This window comes from Phacochoerus africanus, chromosome 5 (genome assembly GCF_016906955.1).
Source record: "Phacochoerus africanus isolate WHEZ1 chromosome 5, ROS_Pafr_v1, whole genome shotgun sequence".
NCBI classification, from domain to species: domain Eukaryota; kingdom Metazoa; phylum Chordata; class Mammalia; order Artiodactyla; family Suidae; genus Phacochoerus; species Phacochoerus africanus.
Window position 1 is genome coordinate 106,326,950 of NC_062548.1, and position 27,140 is coordinate 106,354,089.

The window sequence follows — 27,140 nt, forward strand, 5'->3', positions numbered from 1 at the left end:
CAGGTCCATGGGCCATAACACCTTCCACTTTTGCATTGTTGCCAGGGCTTTGCTGTCACACACAAAAGGGCTACTTCTAACAGGAAGGTTGACACTGAGCTCTAAAGGTCAGTTCCAGCCTTCTTCCTCATTTAACTGTAGGGCGGTAACCAAAGCAGGCCATTCTACTTTAGCCCAAGAGCAATTGACTCCAAGGAGGAGAAAATAGATGACTGATGTAAAGAGTTACATTTTGCAACCACTCTCTTCACCAGTTCAACTTATGATAGTTTTTGAATTTTATAGTTAACAATACCCCAGTGAGCCTTTAAGCTAGCACATCCTTCCCTTAGCAGGAGTTTTCGGATTTAGAGCGTTTATATTTAAAAACAATCAAAACATCAGAATGATTTGTGAATGACCTAAAAAAAATCCAATATGTATATTAGCTGCAGATGGTGTACAAGAGAACAAAGTTAAGTCAATAGAAAGTTGCCCTGTGATTTGAATCATCACATCAACATTTATTGGGCACCTACTTTCTACAAGACTGGGCACTGAGGAATTAAAAGATGAACAAGTCAGTATCTGCCTTCATAGAATTTGTCATCTAGTGGAGAGGCTGAAAGTATACCAACAAGTCTAATGCAAGGGCATAAGAATGCACCCAAATCACCATGGTAACAAGAAGATGATTACATTTACTAGAAAAATCAAGGTTTTAAAAGAAGAAGAGGGTCTTGAGGACTTCTTGATCTGGGCTTTGGTTCATTGGCTATCAGCCATGGTCACCTCCTTGCCCTGCTTTGGGGGACATGATCCCTAAACCATCTCCTCTCTGGACCTTCATTCTGCCTTGCCTGACTCAGGAGAGAGTCAACCACTGCTCAGCTCTCTTGATCCCTAATGGAGTCTCATCCCCAAAGTGCAGATGCCATAGGGATTAGAGACTAATCATTATGAGACTCTCAGGATCCTAACCCAGACACTGGAGAATAACGATCAGAAAAAGGGGCCATTATTATCACAAGTGTAATGGTGCTAGGTCGCTCACTCAGTTCGTTGAAAGAGATTGGAGGAACTGGGAATTAAGTCCCTAGGCCTAGATAGTCTCCCTGCTTGATTTAACATGGTCACATTTTTTCCTGTTTTGAGAATGAGAGGAAGACAGATGCCAGCTTTATAAATGTAAGAGAACAGCACTGAGGTTGTATAGCACTGTTGATTCAGTGAGGGAATCCACTTAGCCTATTCATACTATAAATTGGAGTAAAGTGTGTGTGTGTGTGTGTGTGTGTGCATCTGGACTCCCTTGCATTTTAGTTTCAGTGTCCTTTGCAAAGTGGGTATAATACCAACTTCACAGGGCTGTAAGGATTAAATAATTCTTTTTGGTGCAAGGTCTGAGACAGCATATGCTGGCTACTGTTATTATACAGAAATTAAGATAACCGTCTCCAAAGATGCTCAAAAATACAAGTGTAGCCTGATCCTGTCTCCCATCACGTCAGCATTGTCAGTCAGGCAGTATGTCATGCTAACAGCCAGCAGTGGTGCTGAATTTCAGAAGCTCACAGCTGAATGAGAACATTATTTGCCCGGTTTCTGTCTTCTGTCTCAAAAGGCTCTTAATGTAAGGAATATTAGGCAGGTGTGTGTGTGTGTGTGTGTGTGTGTGTGTGTGTGTCTTAAGTGAATAATTTAAAATGTTAACACAGTTCCAAAATGCCTTGAGGGGAAAAATTTGGTTAAACTTTCAGTGTGAAAGTGTCATTGGCACTGTATAAAGCACACATGCCATCCAGAAGTATTGGGCATATATCCTAAAATCTCCAAGTGTCTGGAGAAGTGTTTTCCTTCTTAAAATGGATTATATCCTGCTCTGAGTACAGGAATCTGACTAATTAAGAGAAATCTTCTTCCCTGACTGCATTAATTCAGCCTTGGGTAGGTCACGATGGATAACAGAGCAGCCTTTGGATTCTCACTGGGAGGGAGCCAGGGGCTGAACACAATGTTCTTTCCATAGAGAGAGAACATATCTCTTGAGAGGTGGAAATACTTTTCCAGCACAGAAACTGCTGCTCCAAAATTTTCATTACTGGTTTAATATTCAGTTCCAATTTCTGTGTCAAAAGCTGGTGTGGAAAAAATTCTTGTGTTATGGGAAATCTCTGGACTGATGAATACAACAAATTGTGCACTGAGACTATTAAATAAATGTTGAGCCCTAAAATTACTGTGTAATATTCAAGTATTTACAAATAAAATGATAGGACATTTGGGATTTGCAGCTGACTAGGGGGAAAGGATGTGGAGTATAGATGAAACAGAACAGACCATGTGTTGATATTATTGAAACTAGGTGATAGGTCCATGGGGGTTTATTATACTATTTTCTCTATTGAAAATTTCCATAAAAAATTAACAAACCCTCTCCCAAGGTATGACTTTCTCTTGTTTGAATGAAAGATGTTTTTAAAAATAATTTGTCAGAGTTCCCGTCATGGCTCAGTGGGTTAATGAAACTGACTAAGAACCAAGAGGTTGCAGGTTTGATCCCTAGCCTTTCTCAGTGGGTTAAGGATCCGGCATTGCCGTGAGCTGTGGTGTAGGTCGCAGATGTAGCTCGGATCCCACGTTGCTGTGGCTGTGGTGTAGGCTTGGCAGCTACAGCTCCGATTAGACCCCTAGCCTGGGAACCTCCATATGCTGCAGGTGCGGCCCTAGAAAAGGCAAAAAGACAAAAATAAATAGTTTGTAGAAGTTGCATACCAAAATATAATACATAGCTAACATTATTAGTGTGCTTGACATATAACTTTGTACCTATTTATGTACACATATAATTATGTATTTTATATAATGTATAGATGTAAATATGTATTTTATATGTATATATGATTTAATCTGTACATATATTACATACATTTAATTCAATTTAATTCCTGTCAACAACCCTATGATGTAAGCTCTATGTAAATTATTGGCATTTGCCGATGAGGCAACAAGGTGAGATGGAGCTTAAATAATGTGCCCAAGGTCGTTAAGCAAATTAGAACCCACGCTCCTTAAACAACACAGCTGCTGTTACCTGTATTCAAGCTGTCTGTGCATTGTGGCCAACAACTTCCCTTATCAGTTTATCGTTGATTTTTAAATTGATTTGGTGGGTGGTGGGTGGGGTGAAAAAATATTGTTACAAGACTGTTCAACAACTCTGTTGAAGCCGCCTGTCCCCTGTGGCCCCAGGCGCTGGGCGCTTGGGACAGCTCCGGGTATGTGGTCGCGCGGGTTGGCTCAGGAGGCCAGTTACCCCGGGTCCTCCACTCAGACCTCCACCCGGAGCGGCGCGCCAGCCGCCGAGTCGCGCCACCTGGTGGCCAGAAGTCCCCGCAAAGCTGCCTCCGCCGAGGGCGGTTGGATCCCACGAGTCTGAGGGTCCGCAGAGCCTTCCTGCGAGGACCAAGAAGGGTGTCCAAGTCCTGCAGTTACAAACCGAGGGCAGATGGGCCATCCTTTAACTCTTGTCCGAGCGGAGTGGGCCTCCAGGGGGCGATCTGGGCCCGGGCCAGGGACACTGAGTGAACGCTCCCTCCAGGGACCCTCCTTCCCAGCCGAAGCCAGGGTTCCCCTCAGAATCTCTTCCACCTTCAAGAAGTGGAAATTCAATTAAGAGGGGGTGATTTTGCCTAAGAACTCTTAAAATGAGCTCTTAAAATTTACAAGTATTTAAAATTAATGTGTATATATATGAATATGTACATGCATATTTCTTTGTACTCTCACTTCTTTCCAGGAGGGGTATTAAAGCTGGACTTATATAATTTTTCCCCCCTCACAACAGCCAGCTAGGTTTGTGAAAAGCATGTGTGATGACCTCCAGAGCTGTAACCTATGAAGTAAGCAATGCTGACCAGAGCGTGTGGAAGGGCATCTGGCCGCAGTCTTTCAGGCCTCCTGCACAAGTTCTGGGATGCCTCACTTGGCCGACCAGCCCTCCCCCTTGGTGCTGGAGGAAAATGGTACAACTGGAGAGGCAGAAAAGTATTTTGAGGCCCTGGCAGAGGGCAGGGGTTCAGTCCCCATCAGAGCAGGTATGTAAGTACCCATTCTCCCTGTCCCATTAGCCTGCCAAGAAGATCAGTGAGACCTGCAGAACTTTCTACCCACACAAAAGAGAATTACTGGCTGCCTGGACCTGAAGGCAACTCTCTATGGCACATGGTCCCTTTCCTACGGTCTGTACTGCCATGAAGCTAAGCATGTCCTGAAGGAAGCTCTTTCCTGGGCTCTCTGAATCTTGCAGGCCATAAGCCATATGCTGCTTGGCACCTCCTGTTATACAAAGCAGGTGCTGCAGAGGGAGAGCAGCCTCTCCAAGGTGGCCCCTCATCCAGACCTGCCTAGAGGTACTGCAGGGAAGGCCCAAGTCTTTGGGGGCCTTTCCTAGCTCAAGACTAGGCTGGTCATCTAGTTTACTTCGTGAACATTGTGTTGTTGTGCTTAAGGGCATCCCTCTTCATGAAAAGGCAGGGTCCTATCTGAAGGGTGAGGTCATTCATTACATCATGCCATTAAGGAAGAGGAATATTTCTCAAATCTGATTCTGAGATCTGAGCAGGGACTACTTGGGTGGGCTGCAGAGCTGGTGATCGCACTTTGCATAGAGATTGAGGGGGCCAAATTCCAGTGAGGCAACCTCTGGGGGCAGGGCTGGAGGATGGTGTAGAAATGAGGGACCCAAGAGGGATTAGTGAAGACTTGTTTCAGCCCCTTTGGGCAAGTGTTTAGGTCTCTCCGATACTGAGTGAATTGGATTAGAGCCTCTGAACTCGGGACAAATTAGCTACGTTGTCTGACCCCCATGCTGGCAGTACCACTTGGTCTTAGCATAGCCAAGAGAAAACTAACAGACAAGGGGAGGCATGGTGTCCATTGTTAGACCAGAGCTGTGACAAACGGCTGTAGCCCCTGGGTACCAAGGCAGTGTTGACTTGGTAATTGAAGTGAGAGCACCCAGAGGTTAGCGATAGAGTCAGGGCTCCTCAGTCATCTCTTCCTCTTTGACTTCTTCTGATGCTAGACCTTGCCGAATCAAGGTTTAGTTTTACTTAGGGAAATATTTTTTCCTTGTAATCCATGGTTTCAATATGAATCAATCAAGAAACTGGTTAAAAAGGGAAATGCCAGGTTTGCTTTCATTAATAGCAGCCCAGCACCAGGCCCAAGGGCTGTAATCATCTCACTGTAGTACTCTTACTCTCTGGTGGTTGTCAGCTATTACTCTGTTGGAAGGAGATGGAGGTGGCTGGCTCTTGGCTAGCCCTCATGGGTGGGTGAGCTTCAAGCACTCCTTGTCTCTCAAACTAAGTCCAGGCCAAAGGCAGGTGAAAAACCACTTTGGACCCTTTTATCTGACCTGTTTTACTTGGTTGATGAGAAGACCTGGACAAAGGGACCACAGAACTTCCCTTGGCCTAGAGCAGAACTCCGGGCTAGCGTCTCCCTAGCTCTTTTACTTGGCTGCACCTTAGTCCTGCTGCCAAAGGCAAGTTCCATCCTGACGCAGGGAGCATGTCCGGTCTTTTGAATGGAGGCATGTGCTTCCAAAGGATGGGGGTTCTAGAAAGGAGAGTGGATGAAGCCAAAAAATGCCCAACACTGTACCCCTGACTAGGTTCCAGCTGCCCCCTCTCCTCGGGTATGCTAAGGGAGCCTCAACCTTCCCCTTGTGGCTAAAGTGTGCTATGCCACTGGTCTAACCATCTCTCTAAAAAGATGTGTGGTCCATTAGCATACAGTTAGCTAAAAGTTTATCCCGGAAGACTGGCCTGGAAGCCAAGAAACAGTTGTGGAGACCGAGGATGTTTGGTTTAGAATAAAGAAGACATGCAGAAACCAGTCTCTCTCTTAAATATTTAGAATGTATGTGAAAGAGAAGGTATTTATTCTATGTAGGATTAGAGGGCAAAATTGGGACCAAGAAATAAGTTATTAGGAAGTGGATTTTTTTGATTGTTTGTTTCAATAGTAAAATGAACCCCCAAGGAGATATACAAGGAGGTACTTCTGACCATGTGGTGATGCTCTGGAAGGAACATCCTGCTGGAAAGCCATCCATTCTGGTCATCCCTTGTCTCAGGCTTTCTGGAATAGTCCTGTTTTCACTATTCTGCCTGTGGCAGTGACTATAAACCATCAGGTGTCCCAGAAACTCCAGTGTGCCCATTCACTGCACACCCTCTTGAAAGCCTCTTGATTTTGGAAATGGAAGAATGTTTTGTCAAATCTATTCTGACTTGTGGTTCATAAACTTGAGCAAGATTAATAAATTTTACCCAACTCTGAAAGTCTGTAACTCCACATTTATCAGCAAGATTTTTTTCTTTTGGCTGTGCCCACAGAATGTGGAAGTTCCTGGACCAGGGATCAAACCCAAGTCACAACAGTGACCTGAGCCACCACAGTGACAACACCAGACCCCAACCCTCTATCAGCAAGATTAAATAATCACTTTAGATTATCTAATGACATAGTGGCAGAACAGTAGCTAGAACAAAGGATCTGATTTCTCTTTGGATGTTATTTGAGTCTTACAAATAAATTCTGGCCAACTTCCTGTGATAAGATATAGGAATCATCTCTTGGTTTGGAAGAAGCATACCCTGTTTAGGTCCATTCTGCAGGTCTTTACTCAGTCCCCCCTGTCTTTAATACATCTCCATAGCGATAGCTTTCATCTGTTAGTTTGGAGGCCTCTGGCACAGTATGTGGGATGAGACAGAGTTCACTTCTGGGCTAAGCTGGTGTTTTTCCAGAAGTGAGCTCTCATCTGTATGTGTATCCATCCAGCTTTGACAAGGACAACCTTTGATAATAATCCAGTATCCCTGTGCTAGTGGTACATATGCAGAGGCTGCTATTACCTTAGAGGTTATAAATCCTTGAGTGCAAGGAACACAGAATCATTACTCTGAATCTCCAGGCAGCTAATAAACTGTTATGCTCTATGGGCACTTGATATATACTTGGTATTTGCTTCTTTTCTTTTCCCGCATGAAATCTCAAGATTCTGTCATCCCAGGAGTCAGTTCCACCTGGTTGCACAGTTTCAGGAAGTAAGGAATGTGTCTTCCCACATACTGTTCTGTTTTCAACTTGATGTGTTTATTTGAATACCTGGAAACCATGGTGACAGGTGCCATAGAAATAGAAAGAAAGAGCAGGGAGGTGGAACACAGAAGGGGAGGACCCAAAACACCAGGGGGGCTGGAAGCAGTGCTTTTGTGACACCAGTGTTTATTTTGAGGCAGCAGGCTTATTTATCATGTCTTTGTGCACAGCCTCTCCCCTTGAGAATGAAAGTTTCGTCTGCTTCCTTATGCACCTACATTTTCATTGGTCTCCAGAGGAGAGATGCTGCATTCAGTGTCCAGATATACAGGTTGTCATCACTACTTCTTACCTTTGTGTGTCCCTTGTCACTTTTCAGTGCACGTTCACAAACAATACTTCCCTCACTTGATCCTAACTCAAGGCAGATAGTATTCACTATTTGTCCCAAATTTGAGGCTGAGAATAACTTGTTTGAAGTCACATGGCAAGTAAGGGGTCAGAGCTAACCTCTAGCTTGTCTCCCTCTGCTAAGATTGGGCTGTGCAGTGACAGGGATTCAGGGCAGGCTGGACAGATGGCCAGTGCATTTTGGTCAGTGTCATTCAGGTTAGAATGAGCTGTGTGGAGTGATCAGAGTCATGGAGAAACAGCTGGTATTTCCGCATGAAGCTGACAGAAAACTGTGATTGGCTGCAGGAGAAATTTTGCTAATTTATGTCTGGAGACAAAGGAAAAGGTAAACCATAAATGTCCCCTGCTTTCAAGACCAAAAGCTCCTTGCCAGCACGAATGAACTTGAGTGCTCTCGGCTTGATCTGCCTGTGCTAACCCACAGGTCCTGAGAAGGGCCACACAGCTGTCTCTATCTCTCCTCAAAGCAGACTGAGCCAAATGTCACAGGAAATAGAGTCCTGGGCATGGCTGGCACGTTCCAACCTCATATCTATGATCCCCTTCATCCATGTCTGATGTAGTTGAATGGTGTTACCTATAAGTGCTGCAACTTCTTGTCCTCGTGTTAACCGAGCAGGACCCTATGGGGTCTTCCTGGGACAGATCTCCTCTATCTTCCCCCTGCCTGTTGCTTGATTTGAATAAGTAAAGGTATAAATTTGTAGGTCTTGAGAATGAATGAAGTTTGTTTGTACGACCAGAAGGATTTTTGCATCATAGCGAAAGCCATTTTATAATGTAGAAATTTCTTTTTCCTATTTTAAGTAACAAAAAATCCATTCTTAAGTATACATTGTCCAGGAGTTCCCTGGTGGCACAGAGGGTTAAGGATCTGGCATTGTTACTGCTGTAGTGTGGGTTCGATCCCTGGACTGGGAATACATGTCCAAGAACTAAAACTCTCAGGATTTGTTACTTGTCTGTGATTTATATTGACTCCGCCTTCCGTTATCATCCAATACCCATGGGGACCATGTGGAGTGGCATTTGCTTTGTAACAAGTATCTAAGACACTTGTTCCTGGGTCAAGAACTAATTCAGAAAATGAAGCTTCTTTTAAAAATTCTTCCTCTTGATCAGCCATGACCTTTAGTGCATCTATGCTACCATGATAAAGGGCTTCTCTATACCTTTCAGCAGAGTCCAACCCTTCTTGTCCATGAACAAGCAATGTTACTTCTGTAGCAAGTCATTTCTGACAACTCTTGCTTTTCGGGATCTTTGACATACAGCTGCATTATGTGGTCAAGCTCTGGAAAGGGCAGAAAAGTGACGAGCTTCAGGTAACTTTCTACCAAATCATCTTGCTGCCTGACAAAGGAATGACACAATTCAAATGCAGATGTCTTACCTCTGTTTAGCCAAATGGCATTGAGAGTAGACTTTCTGTTTTGTTCTAGTTGTAATTAGAGGAATAGAGACTGTAAATATGCCTTCTCCAGCCAACTTGTGGATGAACTCATATTCAGATATGATATGGCTCAGCTGATCAGATCCACCCAATGGGACCCGGTAGAAATCAGGCAGCTGGAGTACCTGGTATAAAATGGCCAGGGAGTTCCCTGGTGGCTCAGAGTTAGGGATCCAGCCTCATCATTGCTGTGGCTCAGGTTCGATCCCTGGTTCAGGAAATTCCACGTGATGCGGGCGCGACCAAGGCGGGGGGGGGGGGGGGGACGACAAAAAACCAACTTGCCCAAACTCCTGCCTTCTGGGCTTGCCAGTCGGCAGCCGAGTCTGCAAACTCAGTGGGCTCAGAAGCGTGCCGATGTGGATGTGGCCGCGCACTGCCGCTAGGAAGCTCAGGCGCTGCATTTGGTACAACGCTGAGATATCTAGCACTGCGAAGCTGCTCGAGGTTAGTGAAGAGCTGCTGGAGATGAGCCGCCAGGACCCTGAACCCTTGGTGCGTGTGGACGCAGGGCGCGCGCCTTGTTTTACTCGCGTTCCGCCGCGCACCTCAAGCGCCGCGGTAGGACAGGTCTCCCAGCCGCGCGGTGACGCCTACCTACAGCGCAATCGCATTGTGGCCCGCTCGTTGGCTGCGAGTCAAGCCCAAGAGCGACAGCAGATGCCCCACTTGCAGCGAGGAGACTGTAGCATCAGGCCCCAGTCTGGGGAAAGTTGCCCACCAGGCTGTGGTGGAAGAGCTCTGGGAGCTCTCTTTTCGTACCCGTCTCAGGGAATAACTCTGTGAAGAGACCCCGAGCCTTTGGTACCGCCAGCGGCCCCTGATTACCCTAGTGGGCCGCCACAGCCCTGGGGGCAGATTCCTGACCCACCTGTGGTACCAAACCTCCCGCCCTGGGCCACGCAGCGCAACGTGGGCGCCGCCATCTTGGCGAAGCACCAGGTTCAGAAAAGGATGGTGAGGATGAAGTTGTAGATGATGAAGCAGAAGCTGGTTCGCCTCCTGAGGAGGAGGAGGAGGAGGAGGAGGATAAATAAGGCCCTGGTCCTGGTGTGGTTTGGTCTGGTCTGATCTGTGAGACGTCTCGGGTAAGTGGCGGAACCCCGAGTGTGAAGACATCGTGGTATACCTCCGTACTGGGTTGCCTTGATTGGAGGTTTTCCTTTTGTGGGGGAAAGGTGTGAGACTTGGTTACCTGGTTTTGAGCAGAGTGCTGCTTTAATTGGATTTTCCCTTCTGGGCTGAGGAGTCCCTGGGCCATCTGGCACCGCCTGAGTAGTGCTTGGGGAAATCCCGTTAAGACAGGCTCTTCGGTACCCCCATCTGGAACAGTAGGGAGGAAATCTGTTTTCGTGCCACAGAACTGCGACCCAGAGAGGCCGTGGAGCACTGGTTTATCTGCTTCCGAGCTGTCTGTTTCTGGTAATACTAGCGGTGTGAAAGAACTATGGAAAAATCGAGGGCTTGAATGATACTTACGAAAAAACAAAAACAAAACTAAACCCTAGAGTTTCTGAGTATGGCTGATGTGGAACTAAATTCATTGGCCTGGTTTCTCAGCTTAAATAAACTTTAAAAGTTGGAACTTAATGACAGTATAATTTCCAGGAATTTCTTGGAATTCCTAGCAGAGAAATGTCCAAATCTTACTTACTTCAATTTGAGTGGAAACAGAATCAAAGACCTCAGTATAGTAGAAACGCTGGAAAATCATAAAAATTTGAAAAGTCTTGACTTGTTTTAACTGTGAGATCACAAATACGGATGATTATAGAGAAAGTATTTTTGAATTGCTATAGCAGATCACATGCTTAGATGGAGCTGACCAGGAGGACAGGAGGCATTTGTCCCAGGAAGGTCCCATAGGGTCCTAGTGGGTTACACTCAGGTCCATGCCTCTGCTGGGCCCACCACCTAGAATGCCCTCTGTTTCCCTCTCCCTTTAATCAGAACATTTGTCTCCACTCTGCCAAATCTGATCCATCCTCGAGGCCCAGTTCAGATGTTTCCTACCCCCTGCCCCCGTTCCCTATTATTGAAAGTGATCTCTTCCTCCTCTCACTGCCTATGATAGCACTAGTTGGAGGGTCTGCTAGTGAGGATCAAAGGTCTCTCAATTCAGAGAGCCCCACTAAGTCCCAGAAGTTGGGGGTCAGCCAGACTCCCTGCCCCTTTAGAGGGAACTCAGGACTAGCTTCCCTACCACCCATCCAAGCTACTCCACCCTTCTACCCCATCAGTCGATATAAGAAAAGGATTAAAAAGGGAGAGGGTGGATTGGTTTCAGGAGAGAGGTTTTTCTCTACTCCTTGAAGCCGAAGAGGTGGGTAGGGAACAAAGAATATCAGAACCGCCCCCCCAGAAATTTTGCAAAAAGGCCTTGTGCTCTGAGATTGCTTGGGAGGCCTATGGACTCGTTGATCTGCTCTTAGCATGGAGCACAGGCAAAGGGGTGGGGGAGATGGTGGGGAAGGGATACGGCAGGGCAGAGAGGGCCCAGAATCGTGGCTTTGATGGGTGTGGACGATGGAGCGATGTAACCCTGCTCCGTTAAGGTAAGCAGACACCAGCCCTTTACCTTCTTCCTGGTCCTAGAAATGTTTAAGATAATAAATCCATTTCTAAAGGGTGACAGGCTCTGAGCTAGGGGTTACAAAGGAGAGCAAGGCAAAGCTCTACCCTCACTGGGTGCCACCCTGCAGGGAGATAAACAAGATGGGAATGTCAGTGTAATGTGAGGAGGGCACCCTCAGATAGTGGTTACCCATTGTAGGAAAAGAGGCAAAGAAAGGCACCTAACCTGGACCAAGGGTTGACGGAAGCCTTCCTGGAGAAGGTGGTCCTGAGGTTGTTTGGCACCTGGCCCTCAAGGGCAGCCTTGTGCTCCTCCATTCCTCCGAACCCAAGGGGGTCACCATCCAGAATCAGCCGGAAGAGGGCGCATGGTTGCAGGAATGGAGCTGGGGGGAGGATGTTAGGATCTGCTGTGTTGTATTTCCCCGCTAACATGTTCTCTATTTAAAGGTGCAAAAATAATTCTAGACAGTTTATTGAGGAATTTAAATAAAATTTATTTCACTTTTAAAACTAAAAGGAGTAATATGTATGGCTGGTTGGTAAATTTATTTCAAAAATTAAGTGCTAAAAAAAGATTTATTGTATTTAATAACTGGCACCTATGAAGCAGAATGTTATTAAATACAATAAATCTAAGCATAATATACTCTAGGTCCATCCATGTTGTTGCAAATGGCAGAATTTCATTCTTTTTTATGACAAATATTCCATCATATCATATACCACATCCGCTTTATCCATCGTCTCTTGATTGGCACCTGGATTGCTTCCATATCTTGGCTGTGGTAAATAGAGCTGCTGTGAACATTGGGGTGCTTGTGCCTTTTTTTTTTTTTTTGTCTCTTTAGGGCCGCGCCTGCGGCATATGGAGGTTCCCAGGGTAGGGGTCAAGTCGGAGCTATAACCACTGGCCTACACCACAGTCACAGCAACGTGGGATCTGAGCTGGGTCTTCGACCTACACCACAGCTCACGGCAACGCCAGATCCTTAACCCACTGAATGAGGCCAGGGATTGAACCAGCCACCTCATGGTTCCTAGTCAGATTCATTTCCGCTGCGCCACGACGGGAACTCCTGCATGTGTCTTTTTGATGGGTGGTTTGATTTTTACTTGTCAAGAAAGTTTTTCCACTTCAACCAACTTGGTCCAACAGAATATGTATTATAAGGTCATTCCCTGTAAAACTCCAATTCCTCAGTTGGCACCTTCTGAAAAATTCAGACTTAGGTGTTTGATGTAGGACCTGGTATCCTAGAGCCCTGGAACGTCACTCAGGGGCACCTGAAGTTACTTCTTAGCTCTGTTGTCCAGATGCCTGGGAACCTTATTTATGGCCATACTTAACACAAAACAAACAAACAAAAAACCGAAAAGCAACTTCAGAATAAAAGAGACAAACAAAAAAACCCTAGACATAAGGGGGAAAAAAATCTCTAATGAGAAAGGATTTTAAAAAAGTAACCATAATACCATTATCACACTCAGTGAAATTAAAAATAACTCCTTAAATATCACCTAATATTAGAGCCCAATTTTCTTTGATTATTTATGTTCTCTCTGATTATTTCTCTTTTCACAGATGCATTTGGTTGTAGGTCTCTGAAGTCTTTTCTAATCTGTAAAAGAATGCCTTCTTTTTAGTTTTTATACATTTTATTTGTTGGCAAATCTGGGTCATTTGTCCCGTGGCATAACTAGGAAGGCAGAAAATCGGTTTAAGATGTCTTTGTGGCTCTTTTTGTCCCTAGGCATTATCCCACTAGGGAGGTTCAGTCAAAATTCTGTGTTTTAAAGTCACTTGAAATAATTCTTCTTTCTGTGATTATGAAACCAATTTGATATACTGTTAGTTTCATTTGTCCCAGTTTGTTTTTGATTGATAGGGTCTACCTTTTCTAAATATGACTTTGTTTTATACACTGCAAGATAACCACATAGCTGGAAGTCAAAATTATAAAAAAGATTTAAACAGAAAAGTTTAGCTTCCATGTCTTCCCCCTTTCCCATTCAACTGTCAATCTCCTCCTTTTCCTTAGAGATGAGTGTATTATTATTATTATTCATTTTGGCTTAATCTTCCCTTTGTTGTTTGTATGTACCCATGGTTGTATTCCTCCTTGTCTTCTAGTATGTTTACTTTTCTGACCTTATATTTCTGGAAGCCATCCTTACTCCTTTTTACAGCAGCTTAATATTCCTCTGTGTGTGTGTTCCAGAATTTACCCAACCAGTCCCTGACAGATGGACATTTAAGTTGTTTGCAGCCTTTGCTATTGCAGAGAATGCTGTAGAGAATAACCTTGAGCATATGTCTTTGCATAATTTTTGTAGTTATACTTGGGGTTAACTCCCCACACTGGAATTGCTGGGTCAGAGGGGAAAGGCACATGCACTGTTGCTAGACATGACAAGATCCTCCTCCAAAGAGACGGTACTATGTTGAATTCCCATTAGTGATGTGGCTGAGGGACTGTTTCCCCAGAACCTCACCAACAGAGTATATTGTCAAATGTTCGGATTTTTGCTTATCTGAGAGATAAGAAATGGTATCTGAGGATAGTTTAAATTTGCAATTCTCTTGTTGTCAGCAGTGGGGGAGGTATTTTCAGTGGTTTCATTTGCTCTTCATTTTCTGTGAAATGCCTGTCATATCTCATTTTAAAAATCAGATTATCGGGCCTTTTTCTCCTTCAAAGTCTTGAATTGTTAAAGATATTAGCCCTTTGTCTATGATATAATTTGCAATTATCTCTTCCAGATTTTTTTTTCATGTGAATTGTCTTCATTATTTATTTATTATTTATTTATTTATTTTGTCTTTTTAGGGCCTTACCCATGGCATATGGAGGTTCCCAGGCTAGGGGTCTAAGCAACAGCCTACGCCACAGCCACAGCAATGCCAGATCCAGGCCATGTCTGCCACTTACACCACAGCTCATGGCAATGCCAGATCCTCAACCCACTGAGTGAGGCCAGGGATCGAACCCTAAACCTCATGGTTCCTTGAGGATTCGTTTCCACTGCGCCAAGACGGGAACTCCTCTCCCAGATTTTCACTTGCCTTTTGATTTTACTTAGTACTTAAAAATCGCCATGGAGCCAAATGTATTTATCTTTTCTCTTATTATTTATGGACTTTGCCTCTCCCTGGTTATAAAATATTTCATCCATTTCCCCCTATTATTTGTATGGTTTCATTTTTACATTTAGATCTTTAGAATTATCCCGATGTTGAGTGTGAGAAATGGATCCAATTTTATCTTTTTCCTTATGGGTATCCAATTGTATGGGATGTAAATTCAAATCTTAATAGAACTATTATAAATATATGTATGTAAATATATATATGTATAAGTGTTTGGAGTGATATAGCCTAACATTTAAGCCGTGGTCGACTCTGATTATATTGTTTTCTATTTTTTCTTCATATGAATAGATATACTTTATTCTCCTGTATTTGCACGACCTTCTTTCTATGTCGTATATCTCAGAAGGGTGGGATTATTTTTTTTGAGAGGATATAATGCAGGCTCGATAAAAAGTATTGGAAGAAGTTTGTCCATTGTTCATATGTAAACTGAACAGGTCTTTGAACGTCTACTGTGTACACTGAGTTAAGCTATGTGCTGGGGAAAATTTTTTAAAAAGCATAATCATCCAGATAGAAATATCTAAAAGATAAACCTTGAGGGGAGTAAGGGCCACAGAAAAAGTTGAATGAGTGGTATAGACGAAGGGTGAAGAATTCACAGGCATGAGAGAACTCCACAGACAGGGGTGGCTCCTGGAGGCTTCAAGGAGCAAGTGTCTTCCAGTAAGTCCTTGAAGGATGAATAGGATTTAGACTGCCAGGGAGAAAGCAGAGACACATGGAGGCAAGGAAGTATTGTGAGTAGAGGTGGGTGGGAGACCCTAAGGGCGTTCGGGGGACCTGGTTGGTAGGGCTGGTCACAGGATCTGCCGTGACTAAGGGCACAGCTCTTGGCTTCTCCCAGGAGGTAGGTGAGTTGTCTTTAGTCTCCAGGGATTGGGAGCCTCTCAGTGGATCTAGTTACACACAGAACCCCTCCCCAAGGAGCTCATTTCTGGTGACAAACTGCTGGCAGATGCTGAAGGCCATGGGCATAGGGACTCTCAGGGTTTGCATTTGATTTTGCCCCTCATCATTCCATTCTTGGCTGGCACCCATGGTGTGGGGACCCTTGGGTCCACGCTAGGATCCATCCAGCCCTCCACAGATGGGCACACAACAGCTGCATGGTGGGGCCTGTGGAGGGCAGCCACCAAGGCTTGGATTGGCTTCTGTTTAGAAGGACTCTGGGCACAAATCTTCCTCCTCCTCCTCCAAGCGTCAGAATAAGCACTGGCATCTATGTAGGGGTTGGGGAGGAGGGGCAGGCAAGACTAACAGCCTAAAACAGCCACCTCAGCACCCGTCCTTTGAGACTTAGTATAAAAAGAGGCCCCCAAATTTTCAGCTAATCTTTTTGATTTTATGTGAGTGAGTTTGATGGGAGTGGGAGACTTCTGTGGTTCACGCTCTTCTGTGATTCCACAAAGCCACGTCTGGACCCCACACCCATGCCTTTGCCTCTGGGCTGCCCCTTGAATGCAAAGGGTGCCCTTCTAATTCAGGGCAGGACAATACTCCCAAAGGGGTTTCTTTAACTTCCTGAGACAATCTATTTCCGTTTTAAACAATCCTAGTTATGTGTGACCTAACACTCTCGAGCCGCAGAAATGGAGAATACCTGAGTACCACCCTTTATTCCCTTAGTCATAGACTCTACTGTGTTCTGCTTAGAGAGCCAAGCAATGGGATGGATAGAGTGTGGGTCTCAAGTCAGATGGAACCCTGGCCCTGTCACTGCCCGCTTAGTGACCTCAGGCACATGACTTAGCTCTGAGTCTCTTTCTGCACCTTTGCCTGATTGTGGTGAGAACTGAATAACATGGGTGAGGGGCCAGGCTCAGGGGCCAACACTACAAAAATTACTTTCTTTGATATCTTCAAAAGTCTCTATTGATATAACCCTCAGCCTTCTGTGATATGCCCCCTGACCTTATCCATCCTGTTTCCCAGCACTTTAATCAGGCCCCCTCTTTGAGTGCATTGCTGTCCACTGAGGCACTGAGCTCACCCAGAGCCCCTTTTGAGCTTACTCAGTGGAAATACTCCTTTCCAGGCAAGGTTTCTATACCAAGAGTTGGCTCCTAGACCCAAGGAGGCTGCCCCAGGAGAGAGCGTCATGGCCACTGCTCAGAAAACAGGAGTGGACAGGAGTTCCCTGGTGGCTGGTTAAGGATCTGGCATTGTCACTGCTGTGGCTTGGGTACAGTCCCTGGCCCTGGCCCCTGGGAATTCCGCATTCCCACAGGCTGTGTTTATGGTCCCAAACAAACAAAAAACAAAAACAAAAAAACCAGGAGCAGACAGAGGCGCCTGTGTTTACAATCTTGTTCTCAGTTACCTGACACCGGTCTCCAAGGGAATTAGCAAAAGGCATCTCAAATGTCCGAGCACATGTTTCTGTCTGAGGCTGAGCTGTCTGTCTTCTTCCTCCATGGACCTGTACTACATCCTCCCAGAAGTAAGTGACCCGGCCTCCTTGTGGAATGACCTATACAGAAAGCATGCCTTCCTGGGGAGGGAATGGGAACTGGGACGATACTCGGGGGAAAGGTGAGGCTCTGATGAAACAGACAGGGCACACGTAGCTAGGCAGGAGCCAAGTCATTAATGTTTCTTTGATTTCCCCCAGGAGCAGTCAGGAACTGTTTTTCCTTTCACCTTTACTCCTGTCTTTTGCATCTTGCAACCCCTTCGATGATAAAGATGGCTGTACATAAAAGCAGGTTCCCAGTCCTCCCCGTAACCTTATTCCAGTGTCTCCTCTCCCTTTGTCCTTGGGCAGCCACCCTCATACCCAAGTCTTCAGGCTGCCCTCTCCTCCCCTCTCATTATCTCTTGAGACTGGTTTTAGCTGTGGTCCTACCCATAGAACTTCATTGCAGTTCACTATCTCAGCACCAAAGTGTTAACAAACTAATTTAATTAATGTTTCCCAGCTAAAAGGGTGAAGACCAAAAGGTATTCCAGGTTCCCTGTTGAGTTCACCATCCCTGACTTGGTGATTCTGATGTTGGAAATTTCTCATAAATATGCTCTTGGGCCAGTGGGTCATTGAGTTCTTATAGGATACTGGATACCAAAGTTCTTCATAAATTACAAAACAAATTATGAGATGATGATTATGCTCATAAGTAATGAACTGAATACTGTGCTTGTTGATTGGGACCAGTACTATAAGTATGACTTATAAAGATAATCTGATGCCTATTTAGCGATACTATTTTATGCTTTCCTCCAGCCCCATTATAAATAGCCATTGGGGTAGAGTATCTTTTCTTTTTTCTTTTTTTTTTTTAACCTTTTAGGGCCACACCCATGGCATATGGAGGTTCTCAGGCTAGGGGTCAAATCAGAGCTGTATCTGCTGGCCTACACCACAGCCAGAGCCACAGCAATGGATCCGAGCCACAGCAACACCGGATCCCCAACCCACTGAGTGAGGCCAGAGATCAAACCTGCATCCTCATGGATACTAGTTGGATTCATTTCTGCTGAGCCACATTGGGAACTTGGGAAGAGTATCTTTTAATTTGACTTTTTGATGATAGTGTATGTTTTCTAAGTTGTAGTTTCTTTCTTCAAAATGTAGGGTAGTGGTGTTCAAAGTCTGGTCTGAGAGCCAGCATCACCACCATCTCCAGGGGACTTGTTAGAATAACAAATTCTCAGACCCTACCTAGAACTACAAATTGGAAATTCTGGGGATGGGGGTGCAGCCATCTGTGTTAGAACAAGCCCTCCAGGGGTCTGTGTTGCACACTCAAGTTTGAGAACCACTGGTAGAGGGTAACCCATTAACCAGTCCTTAGTCTATTAACTTGCTCTGGCTGGGAGCACTGGCCTGCCCCTTGTAGGAGGTCTCCAAGAGAAAGTACAGTCTTGTCAACCTTGTCTCTTTTCTAATCAACCTGCCTGGTTTTGCCTAGAGCAGCGAGTTGAGGTGAAGTAGAGGGAACCAGGCTTCAGAACTGCAGGAGAAGTACCTGCTTAGTCTAGCTGAGCTGCCGACAGAAGGGCACCTGGGATTAAGTCCTGCCGGGTTTAAATTGAGCCAGAGGGGAGGCTCAGACACCCACTGTGCACTGAGGGCTGTGGGCCCCACCGTTCCAGGAATAGGTTCCATGTCTGATCTGCCTCTCCTTGTTCATCAGTGGGACAAGAAGAGCCATATACACAATCTTTTATGGGTGTGTGGTCTGGTTTTAAAGTAAGTCAGAACAGGATTTATCATAGAGATGGTCCACAAGGGTACAGCCTCTCTCTTGACTCAGAGGTGATAAATTCTATCTATCTATCTATCTTTTTAGGGCTGCACCTGAAGCATATGGAGGTTCCCAGCTAGAGGTTAAATCAGAGCTGCAGCTGCCGGCCTACACCACAGCCAAAGCAATGCCAGATCTGAGCTGCATCTGTGACCTATACCACAACTCACAGCAACGCCAGATCCTTAACCTACCAAGTGAGGCCAGGAATTGAAGCTGTGTCCTCATGGATACTGGTCAGGTTTGTTACTGCTGAGCTACAAAGGGAACTCTGATAAATTAGATTTTAGATTAGAAATGACTTCCCTAAAGGAGGTGTTAGAATCATAATGGTTCACACTGGCTGAGTACTTCTTGCTATGAGTGTCACTTCACCAGCTGATGAAGCTGGTAAATACCACCCACCTCACTGCATAACCCTTCAAGGGAGGCTACTCATAACCCTTCAAGGGAGGCAGTATTATTAGCCTCTCTACAGATTGGGAAACTGAGGCTCAAAAAAGTTGAGTCAACTTCTCGTTAGAAAAGGATAGAACTGGTGCTTAAACTAAGCAGCCTCGAAAGTCCCTACGTTTAACCACCAAGCTGGGCTCCTTACTGTGAGTCTAATGGACCAGAATCACCGTTTTCTACGAAATTTCAGCATCCTTGCCTCTCCCCGCTTGCCTTCTAGCCCCTTTCTCCTACTTAGTGTTTTCCTTCTTGCTTAGTTTGTTGACAGTCTTTTCTCCATCCTGACTGAATGCTTTGTTTTCAGGGGTCTCTATGGGCTGTGCTTTGCCTAATCCACCCAGAATTAACTCTGAAAAATGATCACAGACAGAAATTTGTACTTGTTTTTTTTTTGGCACACCTGTGGCCATGCTGTAGTTTCCAGGCCAGGGATCAAACCCAAGCTATAGCTATAAACTAGAGCCACAACAGTGACAACACCAGTCCTTAACGCACTGGACCACCAGGGAAATCTCAGAATTTGTATTTAAAACATTTTTTTTTGTATTTTCTCAGGCAAAAAAACCACAACACAATAGGTTTTGAATAGTGTTTATTTTCTGAATGAAGGACCGACAAGCAGGTCCCTCTTAGATGTTAACTGTGTTGAGCTGAGGTGAATATTATGAGAAAACCAGTGATTGCTGGAGCCCAGTAATTCTCAAGTGAGGTTGGATGAGCGGGCCAGACCCCACAAGGGACATCTAGTCTGAGCCTGGCTCTTTAAACTCTTCTCTCCCACTCTAATTATGAATCTCTTGAGACAGAGGCCCAGACGTTGGCCTTTTAAAGAGGTCCACAGTAATACTTAACGATTAGACCACTTTGGGAAATGTGGACTGGAGGAGTAAACCTTGGTTCTCTCATTTTCTTGCATTTCCAGAAGCTCCCTTGGAGATCCCAAGCCAGAGACCCCAGGACCAAAGTTGGAGAACATTGTCCTCAAACTTGTATGTGCATCAGAATCTCCCCCAAAGGCTTTTTAAAACACCGATTGTGGGCTCCTCTTCCAGCGTGTCTGACCCAGTTGGTCTGGGCTGAGGTTGGAGGATTTGCAGTTCTAATAAGTCCTCAGCTGATGCTGATACGGTGGGTCCCAGGACCACACTTTGAGAACTACTGGGCTAGATTATCCCATTGCATTAAAGAGTGGATTGGCCCTCAGTCCAGACGAGAGACCTTTCTTCACTTGAACCAAATATGTATAACAGTGGTAACACTTGACATGTCAAGGCTTCCTTATAAATTCCCAGGCTCCTGAAGTACCTCTGCTCTCAAAAGCTACAGCAAGGGCTCTATTTCCTGTTATTTATTTATTTATTTATTGTCTTTTTGCCTTTTCTAGGGCTGCAACCTTGGCATGTGGAGGTTCCCAGGCTAGGGGTCTAATCGGAGCCATAGCCGCCAGCCTACGCCACAGCCACAGCAACTCGGGATCCGAGCCATGTCTGCGACCTACACCACAGCTCACAGCAACGCCAGATCCTCAACTCACTGAGCAAGGCCAGGGCTCGAACCTACAACCTCATGGTTCCTAGTCGGATTCGTTAACCACTGAGCCACGACGGGAACTCCTCTATTTACTTTTAAAACCAGGTGATGGGAAACTTGGGTCCTAGGATTTCAGTTGCACCTCATAGGTGATGGGAAACTTGGGTCCTAGGATTTCAGTTGCACCTCAGACAGTAACTTTGTGAATGACCACAGGGAAGTCATCTGTCTTTCTTTGGCCTGATTTCCCCCCATTTGCCAAATGTGACATCTTGAGGAGATAAAAATAAGAGAATAAATTAAAACGGAAAAAGTTTAAAGCTCATCTGCCTGTTTAAAAAGTTTAAAGCTCAAGGTACAAATACTGGTCAGTGCCCTGAGTCTCTGACAAGGTCCTGGTTTTTCATTAACTTGTGGGGCGACCTGATGCTAATGGTCAAGCTGCCATTTCTTCATCGGAGTTCAATAGAACTGGAGTCTGAGCGGAGTCTGCAAATTTAGCTGCTTCCCCATGCTTACTGGTAGTTTGCAAGTTGCATTTTAAATTGTTTACTGATTGCTTCAACATTCATTCTCGTTGATATGTTTCTTTGTAAGTTCTTCCATTTATAAGGTGATTACTCCATCCTAAGGGCCCCTGCCTGAGTGGGACCTGTAGGATGTTGGGCACCAAAAGATGGGGGACAGAGGGTCACTGCTGCATCAGCCTTAATCCGGGAAGCAATTTTTGGTTGCTGAGGCATGATATGACACTTAGGTGTCATTAGAGTATATAAAATATAAACAGCTATGAACACTACTATTTGTGGTAATTAGGGACTGACATAGTTAGACTGTTTAGCCCTGATCACTAGAAGTTTAAGAGTTGACCCACTGGAAGTTCCCATTGTGGTGCAGTGGAAATGAATCTGACTAGTATCCATGAGGCCAGTATCAATCCTTGGCCTCGCTCAGTGGTTAAGGATCTGGCATTGCCATGAGCTGTGGTGTAGGTCACAGATACGGCTCGGATCTGGCATTGCTGTGGCTGTGGTGTAGGCCGGCCGCTGCAGCTCTGATTTCAGTCTCCAGGAGGTGGAGACTCCCATGGTGCAAATGTCAGAAATAACTGAAAGCCAGAGAAGAGGGCATTTCTGGGAAGATGAGCCACCCATTCCTTCCTCCTCCAGTTGTTTATATGTTAATTAGCGGGACAGGTTCTATAGAAAATAAAATATAGACACAGATCAATAGGCGTACACTTTCCCCTCCAGAACCTTACCGGTAAATGGAGGGAGCATTACAAGTGCATAGGTAATTATAATAAAGGCAATATATAATAGGAATAACCATTTTTTGTGTATGTAAATACTGATTTGCTGATTGCTATAAATAGCCTCTGTTGCTCCTCTTTTCTTACCTTTAACCTTTCTTTCTTCTCTATCTTTATCTGTTTGAACTTTGCAGCTCATGGGCATTACACAGAATAGCAGTTCCTGTGAAAAGCAAGAACAAGGAAAACAATAGCCTTTTAGTCCATTCTTGTTAGTAGAAAAACACTGGAGACTGGAAGGGTCATTTGAGTCAGTGAACTGTTTCTCTTGGCATTTGAAATGCTTAACTTGTCATCTGAAAAAGAGCGGTCAGGGCTGCCCTGGAGCTCAGCTGAGAACCATAGGGTTACCTGAGGTCTGGGCCTAGGTTGCCAGGACAGGAGAAAGGCAGTGACCGGGGGGGCCCAAGCAGCAAAGCCTCCAGGAAGAATTCAGCTTCTTATCTCTGCTCTGCCATGCCCTGCATCTGACTCCGGGAGTTGAGTTGCTTCTCTGAGCCTCAGTTTCTTCATTTGCAGCGAGGCCGAGTGTCTACTCTGGGCTTGTTGCAAGGCAAAAAGGCTCATTTCAGGAGAACTCACATATCTTGGTTCTCTAGAGAAGAGGTGAGATTGACAAGTCCTCGACACCCCCTTAAACTAGAAAAGTGATTCAGTGATTTCCCTACGAACCTTGCAAAGGACTCAAACAGCTTTATCAGGCATTTGCTCTGCAGTAATGTATGTGATTTAGTTTAATTATGTCCACAACTCTACAAGGAAGGAATTTTCTTTCTTAGACAGGGGAAGAAACCAGAAGTCAGACAAGATGACTATGGGAGTTCCCTTGTGGCACAGCAGGTTAAGGATCTGGCATTGTCACTGCAGCAGCTCAGGTTGCTGCTGTGGCACGGGTTCTCTCCCTGCCCTGGGAACTTCCACATGCCATGGGGGTGTCTCCCCGCCAAAATAGATGACTGTACCATATGTATCTGGGATCCTATGGACATTTGAACTCAGATCTGTTTTGACTCAGAGCACATTCAGCTCATGCTTCGGATATGATGGATATGGAAATAAAACCTAGGCCTTCTCGTTAAGTCATCAGGACCCTGTACACCTAAGTAGGCTGTGAGAACTGAGCGAGGAGACCGCGAGGTCTCCAGAAGACACTTCACCTCGACTGGTTTGTGGAGACAGCTGAGGCCCGATGAGAGGCCTGTGTCCACTAAATGGGCTTCGCCTCTTCATCCTCTCTCTTTATCCTATATCTACTTAGGATGACCCCAAGCCAGCGGTCCATGGAACACATCTTGCTGGCCTCACACAGGGCCCTTGAAGCTGCCCAACTGCCCTCCAGCATTTGGGCCAGATGGACACTTGACGTGGAACCTGGTTGGGGAACAGCTTGGGAGCTGAGTGGACATGAAGGGCTGGCAGGGTCCAGGCTTCCCTCTGACTCCATTTCTTGAGGCAGCGCTGTTGCCTCCTCCTCCCGGCCTGCTTTCTGATGTCCCTGAGGCCTTTCCAAGTAGGGAGAGTGGAAGGACAGAGTGGATGTGGCCAATCAAGAAACGACATCCTCTAATCAGGCCACCCAGACAGCCCCCTGTCTAACCCAGTTGGCTCTGAGCCTTTTGCCTGGGGATCATTCTGTTCTGTAACAGTAAAGCTGACCTCAAGTGAGGCCACTCTGTCCAGATCCTTGTTGGATCTAAACAAGCACAGAGCCTATCTCCGGGAGAGTTCTGCCTTGCTGGCAGGTCTCCAGAAGGGGGCGGTGCTGTTTAGCCAGGGGAGTCAGCAGATGGCCTTCCCCTGCCTGGACTGCCTGGGTAAGCTGCTAATGGATTTTCCTAGGGTACAGAAGGCTCTAGATTTTCCAGAAATGTGTGAAAAGGGCTTCAAACAATTTATAAGAGAAGGCATCAAAGTTGCTAAATAGAAGCGCATTATACAAAAATCAATTTGTATTTTTACGACCCATCATAGTAAGGAAACAAAACCTTTTATTTTATTATTTTATTTTTTTGTCTTTTGTCTTTTTTTGTTGTTGTTGTTGTTGCTATTTCTTGGGCCGCTCCTGCGGCATATGGAGGTTCCCAGGCTAGGGGTTGAATCGGAGCTGTAGCCGCGGGCCTACGCCAGAGCCACAGGAACTCGGGATCCGAGCCGCGTCTGCAGCCTACACCACAGCTCATGGCAACGCCGGATCGTTAACCCACTGAGCAAGGGCAGGGACCGAACCCGCAACCTCATGGTTCCTAGTCGGATTCGTTAACCACTGCGCCACGACGGGAACTCCGGAAACAAAACCTTTTAAAGCTAACATTTATAAGGGAAACAAAAGCTATAAGGGACCAGAAATAAATCTGATGAAATATATGCATGATCTTTATGAAGAAAATTACAAAACTTCACTTATTATTTAGGTATTCTTTGATAGATAAGGTGTGTTCATGATATGAAGATTCACTGTTGTAGGTTTTCAGTTCTTCCTAAATTAATCTATAAATTCTAAGAAATTCCCACTAAATCCAGACAGGATTTGTGTAACTAGATAAAATGATTTTAGCCTTGCTGTGAAAAAGCAAAGGGCCAAAATAACTATGAAATTTTGAAGAAAACAAGATGAGTGACTTGTTCTATAAGACTTACTAAATTAAGGCAGAGGAGTATTAGCCCTGAAAGAGACAAATAGCCCCATGGAGCAGAAGAGAGAGCCCCCAGGCAGATTCCTGTGCATGCGAAGTCTTAATGTATATCACAGAGGCAGCATGCAGATCTGTAGAGAAAGGAAGAACTGTTCAGTGAATGGCACTGGGAATTCAGTAACCCATGTAGAAAATCAAAACCAAAACCAACCCATTAAATTCGAGGTGAAACATTTGAGAAGCAGAATTTTAGGACCTAATAGGAGAAAATATAGAAAACCTTCAAGATCGTAGTGTAGGCAATAATATCTGAAAACACAAAAAGGATAAACCATAAAGAAGAATAGTGATAAATTTAGGTTAAAAATGTAAAGCTCCTTTTCATCAAAAGAGGCCATAAAGGAAAATGAAAAATAGACAAGCACTGACTGGGAGAAAATGCTGTCAATCGGGCAGCCATAAAGGGCGTGCTGCAAGGGTTTGCCTTCAAGAGAGAAGCACCTGTCAGGTGTGTGTGATTGGCTGACAGCCCGCAGCTGCTCGGCCTTCAAGATTCATCGGTGTTCAAGCCCAGGCCATGCCCTCCCTGGCCTCATCACCACCAGCGACTGCGCCTGGTAGGAAGACCCTAGCCGAGCCCTTCCCGCCTAGTGTTGATCTCCTTTAAAATGCACGCTCTTCTGGGGCTTCCCATCAGCCCAGCTGAGACTTTCTCAGAACTATCTCTTCCTACCCAATTCTCCTTTCTTCTCTCTCTCCCATCACAGGGATCAGGATCTGCACTGGGGTCTGAAGGCTTTTCCCAGCCCCTCCTAGTCCTTTTCCCGTTACGCTTCAGAAGCATTGACCTCCAGTGTTTGTCTTGCACTTCTGATTCTCTCTTGGTGTCTACTTCTTGGTGGACCTGAACAGACACAGCCTATAAATAACTGAAGACTAGCATCCAGAATGTATATGTAAAAACAGACTGCAGATTGATGAGATAAAAACAACTCAATAGAAAATTAGGCAAAAGATATAATCCATAGGAGAAATCTAAAAGGCCAATAAGTACATGAAAAGATGCTTGATCTCACTAGTAGTCAGGGAAATGTAGATTTCAGGAAACCAGATACCATTTGGTTTGGTAAAAACCAAAAACGTTTGCCGATGTATTGGGGAAGAAGTGGAGCAACAGGAACATGTAAACTGTTGGGAGGAGGGTAAACTGATGCCACCATTATGGACAGTTTAATAAGTACTTACCCATCGTTAGAGACTCCCACGTGTGCAAAAGGAGACATACAGAAGAATACAGTGCCGAATTATTTGAAAGAGGAAAAGAACCCAGAACAACCTAAATGTCCAGCAAGAGAAAAATGGATGAATACATTGCAGAACGGACAAACTACGGGAATATCATAGGGCTGTGAAAATAAACTACAGCAAAAGTTTCCACATGGAATGGCAGTGAAAAACTGACTTTTGGCTATGAAAAGTCCTTTCTAGTAATACCTACCTTATTTTAAAAAATTAAAAAAACAAAAACAGAGAAGGGGATGGAGAAAAAGAGGCTTGTTTATCCTTTAGTCTATAGGAGCTAGGTTGACAATACCTACCTTATCTTAAAAAAACAAAAACAGAGAAGGGGATGGAGAAAAAGAGGCTTGTTTATCCTTTAGTCTATAGGAGCTAGGTTGGCGAATAGTTTTGATGTGATTTGTCTGGGCCACACCGACTGCTGAAGGAGACTAATTACGATTTTGTAAATCTTTCATCTGTAAAAAACAGATGGAAAAGGATCATTTGTTAACAATTTTTTTCTTATCAGTCCCAGCAGTTGTTGAAGTTGCTAGAAGTTTGGTGATACACTCTCAAATGTCTGCCTTGGGTGGGCCTGGCTTTTGGGAGTACAAAGAGAACGGAAAGGGGTAGGGAGGGGACCTTGGTGAGGGAGGAGGAGGGGTGCAGGTGGGAGGGTTGGGTCACTGGCCTGGCCTTCATCTAGCCTGAGGCTGACAGCCCAGTTGCTGCCTCATGTGTGCTGTCCTGGAATTCCTACTATGCCACAGGAATCCAGCTCTGGCCAGTGATGAAATTACAGACAGCAGAGGCCAACCTCACTGATGTGACCCAAGAGGGAAACCTCTCTTCTGGATCCCTGCTTTGGAAAACCTCCCAAGCCTCTTTGCCAGGGCCTCGTCCCTGGTTGCCTTCCTGATCTGGGATGGACAGACAAGCCCTGAGCTGTTTACCGGCCCCTCTCCCCATAGCAGAGGGTCACCACACCTTCTAA

At 45.2% G+C, this 27,140-nt stretch overlaps 1 pseudogene; it reads right to left on the reverse strand.

Annotated features, from left to right (window-relative positions):
• Nucleotides 1-8,265: 8,265 nt before the first annotated feature.
• Nucleotides 8,266-23,462, reverse strand: LOC125128481 (tyrosine--tRNA ligase, mitochondrial-like; annotated as a pseudogene).
• Nucleotides 23,463-27,140: the final 3,678 nt, after the last annotated feature.